This window comes from Lactuca virosa, chromosome 3, assembly GCF_052849685.1.
Source record: "Lactuca virosa cultivar CGN04683 chromosome 3, Lactuca_virosa_CGN04683_v6, whole genome shotgun sequence".
In the NCBI taxonomy this organism is placed as follows: Eukaryota; Viridiplantae; Streptophyta; class Magnoliopsida; order Asterales; family Asteraceae; genus Lactuca; species Lactuca virosa.
This window is the reverse complement of record NC_136428.1, coordinates 6,342,501-6,349,810: the sequence shown is the minus strand read 5'-3', so window position 1 is coordinate 6,349,810 and position 7,310 is coordinate 6,342,501.

Here is a 7,310-nt window from a genome sequence, read left to right as displayed (position 1 = left end):
TTAGCCTCTTATTTTCATCCATCCTTAACTCTGAGATTGGAATTATGTCAGGAACTTCTCCCGTGAACTTCCTCAAATAACACACATGGAAGGTGTTATGAATACCATCCAGTTCTTCGGGTAATTCGAGCTTGTAAGCTTGGTTCCCAACCCTCTGAAGAACTTTGAATGGTCCAATAAACCTTGGACTCAGCTTCCCTCGTTTTCCGAATCTTATAAGTCCCTTCCACGGTGAGACTTTAAGCAAAAAGGAATCTCCAAATTCAAAAGTCATCAGTCGTCTTTTCTTGTCAGCATAGCTCTTCTGACGATCCTGAGCTGCTAACATCCTTTCCCTGATCACCTTTAACTTTTCAGCAGTCTCATGGACAATCTCGGGGCCCATAAACTGCTTCTCTCTGGTCTCAAGCCAACAAGACGGCGTACGACACTTCTGTCCATACAAAGCTTGATAGGGTGCCATCTTGATGCTCGAGTGGAAACTGTTGTTGTAGGAAAACTCTACCAAAGGTAAGTGCTCATCCTAGTTACCTTGGAATTCTAGGGTACATGCTCTTAGCATATCTTCAAGTGTTTGTATCGTTCTTTCGCTCTGACCATCAGTCTGCGGATGGTAAGCTGTACTTAAACACAACTTCGTACCCAATTCCTCTTGTAGACTTCTCCAAAATCGTGACATGAAACGACTATCACGATCCGATACAATCATTAGAGGAACACCGTGAAGTCTTACTATCTCCTTCACGTAAGCATTTGCGAGCTTATCCATATACCACCTTTCGTTGGCTGCTATGAAGTGTGCACTCTTAGTGAAACGATCCACGACCACCCAAATCATGTCGTTACCGTTCTTCGTCCTGGGCAGTTTAGTTACAAAATCCATGGTGATGTCTTCCCATTTACCCATGGTTACAGGTAAGGGTTCTAAACTCCCATACGGTTTCTGATGTTGTGCCTTAACTCTTGCACAAGTTACACACTCGGCCACATACTTTGCAACATCGAGCTTCATCGTCGGCCACCAGTAGTAGGGTTTTAGGTCCCTATACATTTTAGTGCTACAGGGATGAATCGAGTACATGGTCTTGTGAGCTTCTTCCATCAGAAGATCTCGTATCCCTCCCGTCTTAGGTACCCAAATTCTATCTTGGAATACCTTCAGTCCTTGACTGTTTGTACCGAACACCAACATTTTACCCAAACGTTCTTCTTTTCGGTCATTCTTCTCTGTAGCTTCTTCTTGAGCTTTCTTTATACTTTCCACAATGGTCGGGACAACTTCTATTCTCAACGCTCTTGGCCTTTTTCTCTCAAGGTTGACTTTTCGACTGAGAGCATCAGCGACAACATTTGCTTTACCGGGGTGGTAAAGTATCTCACAGTCGTAGTCCTTGAGTAACTCTAGCCAGCGTCGTTGCCTCATGTTCAAATCCTTCTGATTAAAGAGACACTGGAGACTCTTATGATCAGTGAAAAGTTTGTACTTCGTTCCATAGAGGTAATGCCTCCATATCTTTAGAGCAAAAACTACCGCTGCCAACTCCAAATCGTGAGTGGGGTAGTTCTTTTCGTGCTCCTTCAATTGTCGAGATGCGTATGCTATCACCTTTTCTCTTTGGGTTAGAACACAACCCAACCCGACTCCAGATGCGTCACTATAGACCGCGAAGTCTTCAACTCCATCGGGTAGAGAAAGAATCGGTGCTTCACATAACTTCTTCTTTAGCTTCTTGAATGCTTCTTCGTGCTTCTCACTCCATGTATATGTAGCTCATTTGTGGGTTAAAGCTGTCAATGGAGCAGCTATCAAAGAAAAGCCTTGGATAAATCTTCGGTAATATCCGGCTAATCCTAGAAAGCTTCGAATCTCCGTGGGACTTTTCGGTCGTTCCCACTTCATCACAGCTTCGATATTTGATGGGTCAACCATTATCCCTTCTTGGTTAACCACATGACCCAAGAATTGGACTTCTCGGATCCAAAAATCACATTTGGAGAAGTTTTCATACAGCTTCTCCCTCTTCAGTACTTCCAACACTTCTCGTAGATGCTTGCCATGCTCATCCTGGTTTTTCAAGTAAATCAGAATGTCATCTATGAACACTATCACGGATTTATCGAGGAATGGTTTACAAACCCTGTTCATCAAATCCATGAACACTACTGGAGCATTGGTTAGTCCAAACGACATAACCACGAACTCATAGTGTCCATATCTTGTTCTGAATGCAGTCTTCTCAATATCCTGCTCTCTCACCTTCAGCTGATGATATCCTGACCTAAGATCGATCTTTGAGAAATATCTCGAACCTTGCAGCTGATCGAATGGGTCATCAATCCTCGGGAATGGGTACTTGTTTTTCACTGTTGCCTTATTCAGCTCTCTGTAATCTATGCACATTCGCATGCTTCCATCTTTCTTCTTCACAAATAGCACCGGAGCTCCCCAGGGTGATGAACTAGGCCTAATGAAACCATTGTCCAAAAACTCCTGAAGTTGCTAATCGGTATGGTGCTTTTGCTATCGACGTTGTTCCTGGTAACAAGTCTATTCTGAACTCTACTTGTCTATCAGGTGGTAATCCAGGAAGATCTTCGGGAAAGACCTCCGGATAATCACACACCACCGATATATTCTGTACTTCATTCTTTTCCTTATTAGCATCGATAACAAATGCCAAGTATGATGCACATCCCTTGGACAAACATTTTCTGGCTTTCATCAGGGAGATGATTCCAGAATTTACTCTGTGTTTATCCCCGTACACCATAAATGACTCTTTTCCGGGTGGGTTCACCCTTACTATCTTCTTCCTACAAATAATCTCAGCATCGTTGGCGCTAAGCCAATCCATTTCCAAAACGATGTCAAAACCGTTCAACTCTATGGGCAACAGCTCTTCGTGGAATTCATTTCCATTTAGGTCGATGACGATGTTCCTAATACGATCACTAACAGGTACGAATTTCCCACTGCAACTTCCACAATTAGGACATTATTAAGTTTTTCTACAGGTAATGCTAGTTTCCCACCAAATCTATGCGATACAAAGGAGTAATTTGCTCCAGAATCAAACAGTATACTGGCAGGCAAACCATTTACAAGAAAGGTACCTGAAGCGACATATGTTGCCTCCTTTGCAGCCTCGAGCGTCATCTGGAAGGATCTTGCCTTCGGTTTCGGTGGAATGTTGGGTCTTCCTGCCTCCTTATTCTTCGGGCAGTCCCTCGAAATGTGCCCTTCCTCGTTGCACTCATAACAGACCTTCTTAGTGAATGTGCACTCGTTGGCATAGTGCCGGGGCTTTCCACACTTGAAACAGGTGACCCCTCCGTCACATTTTCCTTGGTGCTTCTTCTTGCATTTGTCGCACCATTTTGCTTCGACTCCCCCTCCTCTCGAACCAGACTTCGAGAATTTACTCTTTTTGCTAGACCTCGAGGATCGATCGAATTTCCTTTTCTCACCAACCTCGGCCCTCTCCAGACCCCTTTCCTTCTGCTGGGTCTCCACCTTCTTAGCTGCCCAGATGGCGGCTTTCAGAGTGGTTGCTTGCTTGACCATCGGACCAAAGTTCGCTGGTAATCCGAGGGCAAACTTGTTAACCTTGGAGAGTTTAGTAGGCACCAAGTAGAAGTTCGAGACGAGAATATTAAGATATGGAAATCTTTAATTACGATAGACGTATAAATCATCTTTATCGCTCCGAAACGTTTACATGTTAGTTCTAATATCGTAGTCGTACGTTTAGAATCCTGAACACATAAGGTTTCCAGATCCGGTCAGCAACAGACCATAGATCCGATCATACATTTAGCATCATAAATCATTTAGCACATAAAAGCATGTTAGGAATTTTCCCTAAATTAGCTAGTGCTTGTGTCTATTTAGGTGTATTACCTAAATTTTATTAGACACACTCCTCACGATCATCGCTTAGCATTCTAAGTTTAAGTCTAGAAATAAATCCATATTCCTAGTTCGCTTAAACTAATGCTCTGATACCAACTGTGGCATCCCCATTTTCACGGCCAGAAAAGACCGATTTTGTTTATGCTTTGTTTAAAAATCAGAGTAACATTTTAAATAAAAGTGTTGCAGAATTTGTTTCCAAAATAAAATATGATAAAGATTTATCAAAGCATTTCCGTAGAAATGTATTTCATTAAAAACCTCGGGATGTCATGTTCGATACAGATCAAAAGCATAAAGAGTACAATATAAGCCTTACTACATTTATTCATATCTACATGCCTATATCCGTAATCTCTCATCCCAAACATCATATCTATGCTCGTGCACCACTACCTGTAATACAAGAAACTGAGTGGGTCAGGCTTGGGAGCCTGGTGAGCACATAGGGTTTTCAACCCACTATAAATAAGTTTATTAATTTCATCAACCAACAATAACCCGATTACCCGTTCCCGTTATCCTCACTTTACATCCCTAAACACCTATCATAAGGGACCTAGCCTAAAAATCATCATCGGGATGGACACTACTGCTAAGGGGGTTCCTCAGCAATAAATGTCCTAAAGGCAACCATGAGGGGGATGGACTACACCGGTGAACACATCGTTCACAAACACCTACAGGTTGCGAGCCTGCTAGCGTTCCACTGGACTGTCTAGAAGAGTCTGTGGTTGTCATCCATACTCCACTAGATGACAGAATCAACAACAACAACATCGAGACCTCTTATCATTTTATCACACATCGTCTATTACATCTACCCATGTTTTACCCCAACATTTTGTAGATATAAAATACATATACAGTTTAAATCATTTAAAACATGTATAAAAATCTTTCATCAGCATAGACAACAAGTATTCAGACAATATGCACACATAGCACGTAATTTATATTAAATACTTCATATCTATGTGTAAGATGAAAGTGACTATGCACTCACCTGAAAAGATGGTGACTCTGCACTCGGACAGCGCTTCGTTACTCTTAAAACAATTTTCCTCGACAAAACAGCGGATTTTTATTAAAAATCGGGCTTCGCTGGATCAGCGTTTCCGAGCCGAAAGCTTTTCTTCTCGGAGCCGTCGGGCGCTCCGGGGCTTCCTTCTCGTGCTAGGGAGGTTACCTAGACTTGGGAGGGGTTTAGGGAGGCTAGAGAGAAGTTAGAGAGAGAAAGAAAGGCTTATGGTGTGAAGAAAATATGAAGAGTTCACCCTTTATTTATAGGGATTTTATAGTAAAGTATCCCCTAAGTTTCGTCCGTATCTTCCTCGTATGAGCTCCGTTTTCTACGTTCTTTATATCCACGCGTTGGTATTTACGATTACTACAACTTTCATTTAGACTCCGTCGGCTAATTCTCCTTCTATCTCAGATTTACAAAAACTGTATCGTATTTATCGCGCACGAAGAGTAACGACTAAGTTTCGTCTGTATCTCAGACATACGAGCTCCGTTTCTGACGTTATTTATATCCACGCGTTGGTATTTACGAGTACTACAACTTTCATTTAGACCCCGTTGGCTAATTCTCATTCTATCTCGGATTTACAAAACTGTATCGAATTCGCCGCGCTCGAAAAGTAGAGACTAAGCTTCGTCCATAACTTTCGCATACGAGCTCCGTTTTTGACGTTATTTATATCCACACGTTGGTAAAAATAAAATCTACAACTTTCCTTTTTACTCAGTCGGCTATTTCTCGACCGATCTTAAATTTAACAGTAGGAGGCGATTACATTGTTAAATGTCCGCGTAAAATTCATAACTTTTACATACGGACTCCGTTTTCGTCTGTATTTTTGTCATTGAGTTCCTATTAATGAGATCTTCAACTCTCATTTAGTTCGCGTAAGCCAAAAAAAACTCGAACTAAAATTCGAGTTTCGGGTCGTGCACTGCTATGCCAAATCTTAGAAAAATCATAACTTCCTCATACGAAGTCAGATTTGGGCGTTCTTTATATCCCCAGAATCCTTGTTTCGACCACCACCACTTTATGTAAAGATACCGGGTTTATCTCACACTTTAATTTTGACGCTTATTTTTATTCTTTATTAATTATACTTTTATAATTAAGTATAAAGCACATAAATTCACATAATTCATATAATACTCAAATAATTCATTTTTATTACTTCAAAAAGAGTTACAATAGTTGACCTAGACTATTACATCATCTATTAATGCTTAGCCCCGAAACCCGGGCGTTACTGAGGCTTTGGTAGGAATAAGCATGGGACGGGACCAGTACCAATCCGAGAATTTCGAATACCTAAATGGGTGAAAAAGTGATACCGAGTACCAAACCGAACTAACATTACCAATATCAGTATTAGAAATGGTACATGTTTTCGTTAGTGTCACATCGATACTGTCACACCGATATTATCACACCAGTACTGATAGTACCGAATCCCAAATTTTCTAATTTTAGAGTATCGAGTACCGTCTTATATGTTTAAATTCGGTACCGATACGGATCGGGATTTGGTACTAACTGTTCAGTCCTAGGTTAGGATGAGGGTGAGGTGTGGTTCGATTGATTAAGAATTTAATGAAATAATATAAATAAATATGAGATAATAAAAAATAGAAAATTGCAATATAGTTTTTTTTAATACGTAACAAATATGAAAATCACAACAAAAAATAACACATATGTTACAAATGAAAACAAAAAAGATAGGAAGGAAATATGATTTCAATAATTTACTATAAAAATATGTAATAATAATAATAACAATAATAATAATAATAATAATAATAAGACTGAACAGAGTGAGGGTGTTAAACCCGGTCGCTAAACTCACTAAATTCACTGGAACATCACCCCTTAGCGCTCGCTAAACCTTCCTCGTTAAATCCATGGCGAGATGAGAAAGAAAGAACGGAACATTCTTATTGGTGGAGGAGGGGTTGGACCGGATTGCTATTTCCTTTGACCAAATTTAATTTCTAACATTTAAATTTCCATAAACTTTTATAGAACATAATAAAAAACGACTTTTATTAATAAAATTCAAAATGTTCAATTATAATTCCACTACTATAATTAAACTACACCATTAACATTTCACACACACAAAATATCATTATCTCCCTCACATACTCTCTCAATTTTGAGTCCATCAATAGTCAATCTTCTGATGCACGTATCGGAGGGATTGACCTCAACAACGACAATCCATATGAAATTTTGAACGAGTCAAAGCAAAAAAAAACGCAAAATATCATTATCTCCCTCACATACTCTCTCAATTATGAGTCCACTCACAGTCAATCTTCCGATGCGCGTATCAGAGGGATTGACCTCAACAACGACAATCCATAT